Here is a 14,005-nt window from a genome sequence, read left to right as displayed (position 1 = left end):
GTCTTGAGGGTACCCCTAATTATGGTCCCCGACAGGTACATTTTTACTCAATTTGTTTAAAGAACCTTTTATAAATCCCAAAATAGAATTTTGGGTGTTACATGCTTGTAATGTTTCGTGGGTACATTTCTGATGCTGTGTTGAAAACGTTAGCTGAAGTTAGCTATTTCTACAGACAATTGTGTGCTAAAGAAATCAGAAGAGATGTGATGGAACAGCTGGAGAAAGAGGCACCAGTGCTTTTGTGCAAATTGGAAAAAATATTTCCACCGGGTTTCTTCAATCCTATGCAGCATCTCTTTATACATCTTCCATATGAGGCTAAGGTTGGTGGTCCTGTTCAGTACAGGTGGATGTTTCATATAGTAAGAGCATTAAAGAACTTAGAGCAATGGTGGGCAATAAGGCAAGAGTTGAAGAATGTATTGCGGAACAATTTAAACTGAAGGAGGTAGCACACTTCACAAGTTGTTACTTTGCAGAAGAACATAATGTATTTGCTCGAAAGAAGAGGTACCATGATGATGAACAAGAGATGCCTCCGTGTAGTGATCTTTCGATTTTTCAGACAAACGGTAAAGTCGTTGGTCCACCCAAGGCATACACCTCACTATGGAAGAACGAAAGTCTGCTTTACTATACGTGTTCACGAATGTGCCTGAGGTGGAGAAATACTTTGTGTAAGACTTATTTCCTTAAATTGTTCATATGTGAATTAGTTTATGTTATCAAATATCTCATGTCATACAATAATATTTGACAGCGAGTTTGATGAACAAAACATGAGGTGTCTCGGTAGGCCAACAGCGAGAGACATAGACAAATTGCGACGCGATGGAATGCATGGGCGACCTAATTTCATTATATGGCTTCGGGACCGTGTAAGTCTCAATTATGTAGCTCCAAGACCTAATTTTAGTTAATTAATATTACAAAATTTACTAATGCTTTGTGGCATAATTGACAGTTTGGGGAGGAAATGAATTTGAATGATGACTTACGTCAGTTATCTATTGGAAGCGTAACTACCAAAAGCTATGGACGTTATGACGTCAATGGATATCGCTTTCGTTCAAGCATTTTTGAATCTAGTCATCCTATGGCCGCCACTCAATTAAGTGGAGTCGTTACTAGGGCAACCGACATGGAAGGACACGAAGCCTGCTATTACGGGAAAATCAAAAATATAATCGAAATTACATTTGCTGGAAATAAGCCTTTAGCGCTAGTTTTCTTTGAGTGTAAATGGTATGACCCGAAGTATTATAGGACCAAATTTGGGATGACACAGATCCAACCTGAAAAATTGCTTCAAGGACACGACACGTATATCCTTGCCCATCAAGCAGACCAAGTTTATTTCTCGACATATCCATGCAAAATGTTGTCTATATGGATGGTTGTGTACAATGTAAATCCCCGCGAACACCTATACACTCCTGGTGAGGATGAATATCAGTTTGGTCACCTTGAGCAGGTTGATGAGGTGTTTCAAGAAGAAGAGTTGCCAACTACTTTTCATATTGATCCTGCTCGGACATTAGATTCACTAGTTGCAGACGTTAACGACTTAACTTTTCCCGAGAGACGGAGAAGCCAACCTGTTAGGAGAAAAGTTACATGGTGACCTCTGCATAGAAGAGAACAAATAGATCCTGATTTTGATGATATTTAACAAGTAAAGTTATTTTGTTCTTTCATTTGTTTCTAATTTTTAAGGATTATGTCATTTTTGATGCACTAATGAATAATTTCTTATTTTTGATGTAGGATGCCGCCAAAGTCAAAGAAGTCAGTGAAGGGGTTGTTCAAGGGCCTGGGCCTATTTCAAGGTAGTTCTTCGAGTAACAGCAAACGTCGAGAGCTATTGAGCGCTGTACATGGAGATGAGGTAACATATCTTGTACAAATAAATTTGTTTCACTACAAGAAATTTATCCTTTTATGACAAAATACCTAATGACAAGGTCAGTTATCGTCATATAATGTCACATAATATGATGGAATTTTTTGAGTCGTCATAATTTCATGAGGCCATGAAGATTTTATGACGATAGTGTTTTTGTTGTCACATAAGGGTACGGAGATTCGTCATATATTGTCAGGCGCCAGAAGCCGTTAGACGGTTTTACTTTTATGACGCTTAGATGTGTCTTTATGTGATGATTTAGTGGCGTCACTTTATGTTTTTTCAAAAAAGGACCGTACCCCTTTCTGCTGACCGCATTCACTTTCCCATCTCCCGCCCAAGATGACCAAAATTCCCCTCCTACCTTATCCTCTCGGCTGCTCACCACCGCAGACAAGCCCAGTCCTCTCCATCCCCTCAACCTAGCGCCTCCACTCGCGCCCACCACGCCACCCGCGCCCACCACCGGCGGCGCAGGGGAGGAGCCGGCCATCCTCAGGGCGGCGCTGGGCTCCAGCAAGCTGCACATCGAGGGGTATTGTAGATTCATATCAGCGGGACACCCGCAAGGCCGCAAGAAGAAACAGCGCAGCAACAAATACGCTGAAGAGTGGAAAGCGAGAGCCTGTGCTGGTCGACTGTGAGTTTTTCCCCCTTTCGCCTCTCCTGCTGGGCCGTGGGCCGTGGGCCGCGGCCCCGGCGCATGGCGTCGTCACGGGTGATGGCGTCGTCGTCTCCACCGCAGCACGCCGGGGCGGGCTCGTCCGCGGACCTCGCGCGATTCAAGAGCAGCGGCGTCGGATCGATGAACATGGACGACATCATCCATAACATCTATGACCCCGAGGCCGTCAACACTGCCACCGCCGAAAGCGCCGGCCTCGGCCCGGCGGAGCCCTCCCTGGCAGCCCTAGAGGCTGCGGCTCGGCGGACGTCGGAGGAGGTGTGGAAGGAGATCTCCGCCGCTGGAGGGCTCCCCACGCTCGTCCTCCCTACCCCTCCCGCTGGGGTTCCCTGACGGTGATGGAGATGCGGCAGGGAGCGTGGCGGGGGGAGTGGGCGGCGTGAGGGGAGGCGGGAAGCGGGCGCTTCTGGATCCTGCGAACTGCACCATGATGCAGCGGCAGAAGCGCATGATCAAGAACCGAGAGTCCGCAGCGAGTTCCAGGGACAGGAAACAGGTAAGGGGTAAAAGTTGAAAATTTGCATATCCTGATATAAATTTCTACTGGTGAGTGCTGGCTGCTACCATACCATCTTGGCTGCGACGGTCGTTTGAAGCTGACGGTCTTGGTTTTGGTGCTGATTGAGTAGCTAATTCTGAGATTGGCCATCTGATTTCTAAGATGAGCTCCCATGTTCATAATATTTGCGTTGTGCTAAATGAGGTATAATCAATAGGTGCTTATGCTCCAATTCTTTTATGGTGACCATCTAAAATAGAAAACAGTAGGACAATTGCTATGTCATCAAACATGATCATCATCAGTACTAGGGTTTCTTTAGGTTATGTTATTAGTCTTGACCTGTCTAGGCAGCATTGATGCATGTTCATGTGTTCTTTTTCTTAAACTGTTAGTCATTATTTGACTATGTTGTATTGCTGTTGGCATGTACCAATATTTCATGGCAAATCTTATATCCCAAGTTTTTTATATGCTCAACAGGCCGCACTTGAAGAAATCTTATATCAGTTTGAGGAAAAACTCCAAGCTGAAAGAGAGGAAGCTGCTAGGAAATAGGAAGAGTTGCAAGCACAACTACAAGCTCAACAGGCCACACTTGAAGAAAACCAAAGTTTGCTGCGCCAGACCCAAGAGGAAGTGAAGGGGATGCATACCTAGTTTGAAGAGACCAATGCACTGCTACGAGCTGTCCTGAAACTTCAGAAAGATTGAGGTAGGGATGCATACCAAGTCTGAGGATGATGCCTTTGCTTAAGGTTTTTCTACCTTGCTAGAACATATCTGTGGTTAGAACTTTGTCAGAACTACGTGCAATCTGTTTGAATGCTTCAAACCTTTGTGGTGGAACCTTTATATGTTTGAACCTCTGTTGTGGAAGAACTAGTGTGCTGGAATTGTGTATGACTTGTGATGAGAATGTTGTGTATGATGGCTTTTCTGTGTATTATGATTCTGTGAGCTATCATGAGAGCTCAGTGTGTCGTCACTGTACAGTGGGTGCCATAAGTGACGATCCCAACATTAGGTGACGGTTGACTGGAAAAAACGTGACAGATAACACCGTCATATATAGCACCAATATGTGACGGATGAACGCAGCCGTCACAAAAGGTACATAATGTGACGGTACTCTGAACAGTCGTCACAAGATACATAATATGACGGTCGTTATATGACGACCCTTATGACGCAACATTTTCGTCATAAGATGCTTTTTATGACCAATTTTGTACTAAACATGACACTTTACTTTTGTCATACAAAACCATTTTTTTGTAGTGTTTACATATTTACCTGTATCTAAATCTTGAGTTGTATGTACCAGAATGAGCAGCACAATGAGGATGAGCAGCACAATGATGAGGTGCAGCACGCGACATGGGACTAGGCCACGCAGCAGCACCAGCCATGGGACCAGTGGGACCACCAGAGAGAGCAGCAATAGGTGTGGGACCAGTGGGGTCAACCGGCCCAACCTGCTGACAACCCGATGGATGATGGCTCAGGAGGCTCTTCAGCGACACACACACGTCGCTCAAGAAAAAGTCACTCAGTAAAGACTCGTCACGCGATAGAGCGAGAGGCTGATAGGATCTTAATCATGCCTCATGGAGATCGGTGAGTGTAATATATTAACTTGTCTCATATAATTATTATGTGTATTGTTAATGTTTTTGTGTAATGCAGGAATTGGGAGGATCTGTCCTTTGAGGGCAAGGGACACCACACTCAGGTTAACCTTACGTTGGGTTCTCTTTGCCGCCTTCACTACCCTGGTATAGTGAAGGTGTCAGACGGAGATAGCATCGATGAGGTGCTCGTCAGTACCTGAGACGAGTACAAGTTAAAAAAGGAACGAAACCACACCGACAAACAGGGATTTGTGCGTCATGACTTTTGGGTATGAATTCTTTATTGTTTTTATTCTGTTTCTTAATATTGTAATTCTATGACTTATACCATTGTATTTGTATTCTTTATGTTGTAGCTTCGATATCGGTTGACTGACGGAGAGGATTACTGTAACACCACAAAAGCCATCAATTAAAAATAATAAATTTAGTTATTATGATAATTAGGGTAATAATTTTTAAGTGTTTAATTATTTATTTTCATTTTGATCATTTTCTTTGTATGCGCTTGATTGATTATCGGATGTTTTTATCAATTCTTTTTAAAGAAAAACCTAGTAATTAATATAATAATTAAATAATATAATAGTTATTAGTCTAAAAACAAGTATTTTATTTATAAATAGTTTTGGTGAAATTTTAGGAATTTTCGAGCTCTTTAAAAATGTATTTCGGAATTAGAAAAAAAAAGAAAAAAACCTAATCTAAACTGGCCCACTAGGGGCCCATCTCCCAAGCACCTAAACCCTAACTACCGCACGCCTTCTCTCACCCTGAAGCCAGCCAGCAGCCGCCTCCACCCTGCTGTGCTTCCTCCCTTCCCTCTTCTCTCTCTCAAGCGTCTCTTCTCTCCCCTGCTCTCTCTCTCCCTGCACCCGATCGGCGCCCTGTTGCACGCCGCGCAGCCGCCGAGCAAGCTCGCGCAAGCCAGCCATCGAGCGCGCCCCAAGCCGAGCAGCGCCGCGATGCCACCGCGAGCCCGACGCCCGACTGCCCCGACGCCACGAGCCCCGCCCTACTGTGTCGCGACGACCGCGCGCCCGACGTCCGAGCCCGACCGCGCGCGCTCCAGCCCGTGCTATGCCGCGTCACCGAACCCGAAACCGAAGCCGAAGTCCCGCACGCCCGTTGATTACTCGCCGTTAGTGGAGCATAAACTCGTCCGTTACTCCTTCTCTCATTTCTCTCCATTACACTCGATAGAAACTGACGCTTGTGATGGCCATTGAAGACCACCAGCGACCTCTCCTCTCCCTCGCGCTCTCTATAAAAGGCAGCAGAGCCTCTCTCCCTTCTCCTGCCTACCCAAGCTCGCCCCATCTCTCTAGCTCGCCAGTGCACTGCTCACGCCATCGTTTGTTGCCGTTCGTCGCCGGAGTTCATGGAGCCCGCAGTTCGTCGCCGGAGCCACGCAATCGCCATCTGCCGTCCATAGTCGAGCCCCAGCTTTTCTCCACCCGGCCGAACCTCGTCGAACTCTCCCCGTCGCACGCGCGAACTCAAGGTTGATGACGACCCGAATTATTTTATATATTTTATAAAATACTTTTTGATTCAATTCATGAATTGTACATTTAGTTTGTTGTAATATGAACACGTGTGATCCATAATTTATGTGTATGTACGTTATGGAATTGTTTGGTAGATTCATGAGATTATTAGTACCGTGATAATTCATGTTAATCGATGCGTTGTGTCGGGGACCATAATTAGGGGTACCCCCAAGACTCCTAATCTCAGTTGGTAACCCCCATCAGCACAAAGCTGCAAAGGCCTGATGGGTGCGAATAAGGTCAAGGCTCAGTCCACTCAAGGGACACAATCTCGCCTCGCCCGACCCCAGCCTCGGGCAAGGGCAGCCGACCCCGGAGGATTCACGTCTCGCCCGAGGGCCCCCTCAAGCAACGGACACACCTTCGGCTCGCCCGAGGCCCAGTCTTCGCCGAGAAGCAACCTTGGCCAGATCGCCACACCGACCGGCCGTATCGCATGAGCATTTAATGCAAGGATCACCTGACACCTTATCCTGACGAGCGCTCTTCAGTCGACAGAGCCGAAGTGACCGCAGTCACTTCGCCGCTCCACTGACCGACCTGACAAGAAGACAGCGCCGCCTGCATCGTTCCGACTGCTGTGCCACTCGATAGAATGAGGCTGACAGCAGCCAAGTCTGGCCTCGGGCGCCATAGGAAGCTCCGCCTCGCCCGACCCCAGGGCTCGGCCCCCGTCTCGGCCTCGGACGATGAACTCCGCCTCGCCCGACCCCAGGGCTCGGACTCAGCCTCGGCTCCGGAAGACGACGAACTCCGCCTCGCCCGAGCCCAGGGCTCGGAATCAGCCTTGGCCTCGGACGACGGTCTCCGCCTCGCCCGACCCAGGGCTCGGACTCGACCTCGACCTCGGAAGACAGACTCGACCTCGACCTCGGAGGAGCCTCCGCCTCGCCTGACCCAGGGCTCGGACCGACCACGTCACAGGGGGGCCATCATTACCCTACCCCTAGCTAGCTCAGGCTACGGGGAACAAGACCGGCGTCCCATCTGGCTCGCCCCGGTAAACAAATAATGATGGGGCCCCGCATGCTCCATGACGACGGCGGCTCTCAGCCCCTTACGAAAGCAAGGAGACGTCAGCAAGGACTCGACAGCCCCGACAGCTGTCCTTCCGCAAGGCTCCAGCGCTCCTCCGACGGCCACGACATCACATGAACAGGGTGCCAAAACCTCACCGGCATGTACTTAGGGCTCTAGCTCCTCTCTGCTAGACACGTTAGCACACTGCTACATCCCCCATTGTACACCTGGGCCCTCTCCTTACGCCTATAAAAGGAAGGTCCAGGGCTCTCGTACGGGAGGTTGGCCGCGTGGGAGAACGGGCTGACGCGTAAGTCTCCCGCTCTCTCCCACGCGGACGCTTGTAACCCCCTACTGCAAGCGCACCCGACCTGGGCGCAGGACAACACGAAGGTCGTGGGTTTCCCCTTTTGCCTGTCTCCTTCCCCCCTTCGTGCTCCGTCTCGCGCCGACCCATCTGGGCTGGGACACGCGGCGACAATTTACTCGTCGGTCCAGGGACCCCCCGGGGTCGAAACACCGACAGTTGGCGCGCTAGGTAGGGGCCTGCTGCGTGTTGACGAACAGCTTCCCGTCAAGCTCCAGATGGTAGTCACCAACAACCTTTCCAACCCGGGACGATTCTCCGTTTCGGGAGTCTTGAGTTCATGTCCCTCGACGACGGCTACGACATGATACTCCTTCCTCCGCCGCGCAACAGCGACAATGGCGACCGACAGCCCGCCCGCCGGCGGCGGAATCAACGACGTCTTCCCCATGTGGCGGAAGAACAACATTCGGGTTTCTCCCGTCGCCTCCCCCGCCGACGGAGGAGGAAGCGGGGCAACCATGGCCAAGCAGGAGGCGACACCTCATCGGCTGTCGAGCGAGTCGACGGCGCCCCAACGGGGGACACATCGGGCGACGACCTCGCGTCTGAGACGAAGACGAGTGCCGTTTCCCCGCAACACGCCAACTCCAAGCGAACGAACGATGCCAGCACGCTCACGAGGGACTTGCTGGGCGTCACCCTCGTACCTGAGACAACGATGCAGTCCGCCCCTGACGCGACTTCGTCACTGCCTGTCGACCAAGAGGTACCGACCGGTTCCCATCTTGTGCCTTTTAGATCCAGTTGCGACCCATCGAGCGACCCCGCTTTGGTGGACGCGTTTATAAAGGCATGTTCAAACCCTCCGGGGTATCATATGCGGTCACCCTGGGACCGGCTGACGGCCGTCTCGACCTACGGACCCTCGGGTTCCGAGGAAGATGACGAGCCCGACTTTTGTTGGGATTTCTCCGGGCTCGGTAACCCCAGTGCCATGCGGGACTTCATGACCGCATGCGATACTGCCTCTCCGATTGTTCCGATGGTAGCCGCAGCTTCGGCGACGAGGACTGCGGCCCAAGTCGTGAATGTTTCCACGTCGATCTAGGGGGTCCCGGCGAAGGCGACCATCTTGGTATGCCAGAAAACGACGATCCCCCTAGGCCTGCGCCTCGCGTTGACATCCTTCGGGAGCTAGCTGTGGTCCCAGTCCCTGCGGGGGGTCAGGATGCACAGCTCGAGCAAATCCCCGAGGTGCAGGCTAGGCTCGACGAGGGAGCAGGAACACTTGAGTAGTTCCGGCGGAACATCGGGCAGGAATGGGCAGACCGAGCTCCGGCCGGAGAAGCGCGTCATCTGCCCCAGGGCATCCAGCTCCGCATTGCCGATGACGTCAGGGCAAGGCCGCCACCGGCTTCCAGTGGGGTCGGCCAGAACCTAGCTGCGGCAGCAATACTACTCCGCGCGATGCCGGAACCATCGACCACCGAAGGGCGGCGTATCCAGGGAGAGCTCAAGAATCTCTTGGAGGATGCCGCGGTCCGATGGGCCAAAAGATCTGCCTCCCGAAGGCAGGGGTACCCCTCGGAGCATCGCGCCGCGACTTCCCAATTCATGCGAGAAGCCTCGGTCCACACCGGGCGCACGCGCAACACAGCGCCTGCGGCCCCGGGTCGCCTCGGCAACGAGCACCACCACCGCAACCGTCGAGCCCACCTCGACGAGAGAATGCGCCGAGGCTACCACCCCAGGCGTGGGGGACGCTACGACAGCGGGGAGGATCGGAGTCCCTCGCCCGAACCACCCGGTCCGCAGGCTTTCAGCCGGGCCATACGACGGGCGCCGTTCTCGACCCGGTTCCGAACCCCGACTACCATCACAAAGTACTCGGGGGAGACGAGGCCAGAACTATGGCTCACGGACTACCGACTGGCCTGCCAGCTGGGTGGAACGGACGATGACAACCTCATCATCCGCAACCTCCCCCTGTTCCTCTCCGACACCGCTTGAGCCTGGCTGGAGCATCTGCCTCCGGGGCAGATCTCCAACTGGGACGACCTGGTCCAAGCCTTCGCCGGCAACTTCCAGGGCACGTACGTGCACCCTAGGAACTCCTGGGATCTCTGAAGCCGCCGCCAGCAGCCGGGAGAGTCTCTCCGGGACTACATCCGGCGATTCTCGAAGCAGCGCACCGAGCTGCCCAATGTCACCGACTCGGACGTCATCGGCGCGTTCCTCGCCGACACCACCTGCCACGACCTGGTGAGCAAGCTGGGTTGCAAGACTCCCACCAGGCCGAGCGAGCTGATGGACATCGCCACCAAGGTTGCCTCTGGCCAGGAGGCGGTTGAGGCCATCTTCCGGAAGGACAAGCAGCCCAGGGCCGCTAGCCGGAAGATGTCCCCGAGGCGTCCACTCAGCGCGGCACCAAGAAGAAAGGCAAGAAGAAGTCGCAAGCGAAATGTGACGCCGCCGACGCGGACCTTGTCGCCGCCGCTAAGTACAAGAACCCTCGGAAACCTCTTGGAGGTGCCAATCTCTTCGACAAGATGCTCAAGGAGCCGTGCCCCTATCATCAGGGGCCCGTCAAGCACACCCTTGAGGAGTGCGTCATGCTTCGGCGCCACTTTCACAAGGCCGGGTCACCTGCGGAAGGTGGCAGGGCCCACAACAACGACAAGAAGGAGGATCACAAGGCAGAGGAGTTCCCCGAGATCCACGACTGCTTCATGATCTACGGTGGGCAAGTGGCGAACGCCTCGGCTCGGCACCGCAAGCAAGAGCATCGGGAGGTCTGCTCGGTAAAGGTGGCGGCACCAGTCTACCTAGACTGGTCCGACAAGCCCATCACCTTCGACTAGGGCGACCACCATGACCGCGTGCCGAGCTCGGGGAAATATCCTCTCGTTGTCGACCCCGTCATCGGCAACGTCAGGCTCACCACGGTCCTCATGGATGGAGGTAGCAGCCTCAACATCATCTACACCGAGACCCTCGGGCTCCTGCGGATCGATCTGTCCTCGATCCGGACAGGCGCGACGCCTTTTCACGGGATCATCCCCGGGAAACGCGTCCAACCCCTCGGGCAACTCGATCTGCCCGTCTGCTTCGGGACTCCCTCCAACTTTAGAAGGGAAACCCTCATGTTTGAGGTGGTCGGGTTCTGAGGAACCTACCACGCAGTGCTGGGGAGGCCATGCTACACCAAGTTCATGGCCGTCCCCAACTACACTGTTGGGGACTTGTTCTCAAATGCTAAGAATTAAGAACAAGGCAACATAAAAAGTGTTAAGTGTTAAAGTCCTTCGTCCTTCGAAGCATTATGTCCCTTCGGGAAATAATGAGTTTCGGACGAAGGTCATAAGAGACATACCTTCGTAAACATAACAAGTAATGACGAAGGATTCATATAAAGCATGAAATATAATATAAGCATCATCATAGAATCATTTCTATTTTATTAACATGGAAAAATAGAAATGATTTCAAATTACAAATGTACCTTCGGTCCTGAGAGAAGATAAAAAGTACAAGCGTGACGCAAAAGCAAATGCCAAGTCAGCGTGAACAGTACGGGAGTACTGTTCATCTATTTATAGACGCGGGACGCAGCCCACGTAAAATTACATTTATGTCCATTACATTTGTCAATGACTTATGGAAACCTGACAAGGTCCACGTAGTCTTTTCATCTTTAAGTCGGTTCCCCTCTCTGCTATCGCGAGGAAGCTTCCCTGCGCACAGCTTCGGCTGTGCACCATCCTTCGTGGAGCTTGGTAATCAGCCCGTCCTTCGTCTGGTTCAGGCTTCGTCCTGACCGCACTTCATGTTCGTAATTCTGAGTCCGAAGGTACCTGTTCACATAATCCACTTGGAAAACATTGTCAAATCATGTTTTTGAGGACCTTCGGAGGACGAAGGCCCCCAACAGTAGCCCCTCGCAATATTAATTTGTTTGAAATAATAAATTCAGATTGCGATATGAACGAAGGCTTTATGCCGAAGGTCCGAAAAAACACCTTCCCTTTGCTAGAATAGCAACATTCAATGACAAGTGGGGTCTTTCAACTTTCAACGCATCAAGCGTATAAATACGGCCATACCGCAAACTTATTTTGCACGCTTTCTGGCCAACCACTCTTGCTCACTCATTTTTTAGCTCTTGTGCACTGTGATCTGCTAAGCTTTTAGCTTTGAAGCTTCGGCTTTGAAAACAGTTTTTTAGTGTTTCCGAAGATGTCTGAAGCTGCTAAGAAGGCTGCTGCTGAAATGAAGCTGAGTCTTGATGAAGAGAAGAACTTAGGGTTTCTTATAGCAATGTCGAAGACCAACACAGAAAAGATCACCAGGGAAATTCTGGAAGGGCTGTCTGAAGATACTGGTGACAGTGAAAGTTATGATGTGGACAGCGGTGGCGAAGACTCCGAAGATCGCCCCTGGCGACCAAGCCATTCAGTTTATGGTAAATCAACTATCAAAGAGAATCATCTTGTTAATATGAGAGGAAGGTATTTCCGGGATCTGTCCATTGTGAGGGCGGACGAAGGGGAAAAGACTTGTCCACACCCTGCAGAAAATGAAGTTGTGGTGTACCGAAGCTTTTTGAAAGCCGGATTGCGATTCCCCTTGAGCAGCTTCGTCGTGGAGGTGTTGAAAATCTTCGAAGTCTATCTTCATCAACTTACTCCAGAGGCTATTATAAGGCTAAATATCTTCGTGTGGGCCACGAGAAGCCAAGGTCTGAAGCCTGACGCAAGAAGCTTCTGTAATGTTCATGAATTATTATATGAAACAAAACCTTGGGGCAAAGAACAGTACCATAACAACTTTGGCTGCTACAGCTTCGTCTCTCGGTCCGGGGCAAGCTGTCCCGTACCAACCTTTCGGAAGAGATGGCCCGGGGATTGGATGACAGAATGGTTTTATGTGAAGAATGACTTATCAGCACGAGAAGACATCAAAGGTATAATTATGCGTCCTATTTGGCAAAGCTTCGGCCTTCGGAGGCCGAAGGTTGAAATGAACGAAGCCGCCGAAGAGTGCCAAAGAGCCTTCGGCGTTGTCTGCTCTTTTATAGGAACAAGGGACTTAGTACAAGAGCATATTGCCTTCAGGGTGTGGCCGCTTGCGGAGAAATGGGAAATGCCACAAGAAATCGTTAAAAAGGCCGACGAAGGTGGACTCGTCAGGTTTAAGTACACTTTTAAATTTGAAGATAAATTTATTGAGCCAGACGATGAGTGGTTGAAAAGCATTGACAATTTAAGTGATGAGCTGCTTGGGACATACTCGAAGGCCGAAGATACTGCAATGTCAGCAGCCTTCGGAGGCCGAAAAAAGAAAAGGCTGAATCGGGTATTTGATGCCATCGGGTTTGTCTACCCTGACTATTGCTACCCCATTCGAAGGCAGAAGAGAAAAAATACAACCTCTGCATAAGAAGAAACTGCAGCTGCTCCTAGCGAGCCAGAACCGAAAAGGAAGAAGATAAAGGTTCTTACTTATCGACCGCGTTATATTGAACCAGCTTCGGTGCCTGAGTTTACCGGAGAGACTTCTTCGGCCACCGAAGCTGAAAAACCAGCCGAGCCAACTTTGCTGCCAGAAGTCACAGAAACAGCCGAAATACCAACGAAGACAAAATTGGAGCAATCAAAAATTTTGTTATCAGAAACGAAAGAGAAGGCCGAAGCGCCATTCACTGAAAAAATGGAAGAGGTAAAGGAAGCAACCGAGGACTCCAAAACATCAGAAGTTTTGAGTCCTGTGGCAAACATTGAAACAGTAAGTAATCAAAAAGTGCCAGCAGTGACTCCGAAAAGAAGGAGAATGGCTAATGTGCTAGATGTGCTGGAAACGATCAAATCTTCAAGCACCCCTCCGAAGAAGGCTGCCGTCACTCCTGAAACAACAGTCGAAGCTTCGGGTTCTAAAGCTCCAGAGCAAGATACTGAAGCCGAAGCTGGGCCCTCAGAGCCCTCAAAGGCAAAGACCTTGGAAAGTGAGGCAGAAAAAATAACAAAGCCAACTTTTGCTGAAGGAACTGGTGTTGTTACCCCCGAAGCATCCAAAATTCGTGATTATATTTTTCGTCATGCTTCGGGGAAAAAATTAACAGAAAAAGAAGAACAAGAGGCCCAACACTATGCCCAAAAGTTCAAATATCCAAAGGGGGCGTTGATATTTAATGGCAGTGGAGAAGAAGATTTCTTGTATTGCCTCCCCGACAGCAAGGAAATTTCTGTCTGTCGGGAGATGAGCAGAAGCTTCGGATTTCCAACTTTAGAAGACGGACTTTCGGTGCTGTCAAAGAACGATCTGGCTGACAGCCTAGCTTACAACAGTTTAAAGGTGCGACAAATGGAATTCTTATATTTTTGTTGAATTCAAAATTT

The 14,005-nt window shown here is 50.5% G+C and overlaps 1 pseudogene; it reads left to right on the top strand.

The window, feature by feature from the left end:
- The first annotated feature begins 2,612 nt into the window (after positions 1-2,612).
- LOC103652104 (bZIP transcription factor 12-like) lies at positions 2,613-4,081 on the top strand (annotated as a pseudogene).
- Positions 4,082-14,005: the final 9,924 nt, after the last annotated feature.

This window comes from Zea mays, chromosome 3 (genome assembly GCF_902167145.1).
Source record: "Zea mays cultivar B73 chromosome 3, Zm-B73-REFERENCE-NAM-5.0, whole genome shotgun sequence".
NCBI classification, from domain to species: Eukaryota; Viridiplantae; Streptophyta; class Magnoliopsida; order Poales; family Poaceae; genus Zea; species Zea mays.
This window is presented reverse-complemented; position numbering and strand designations above follow the sequence as displayed.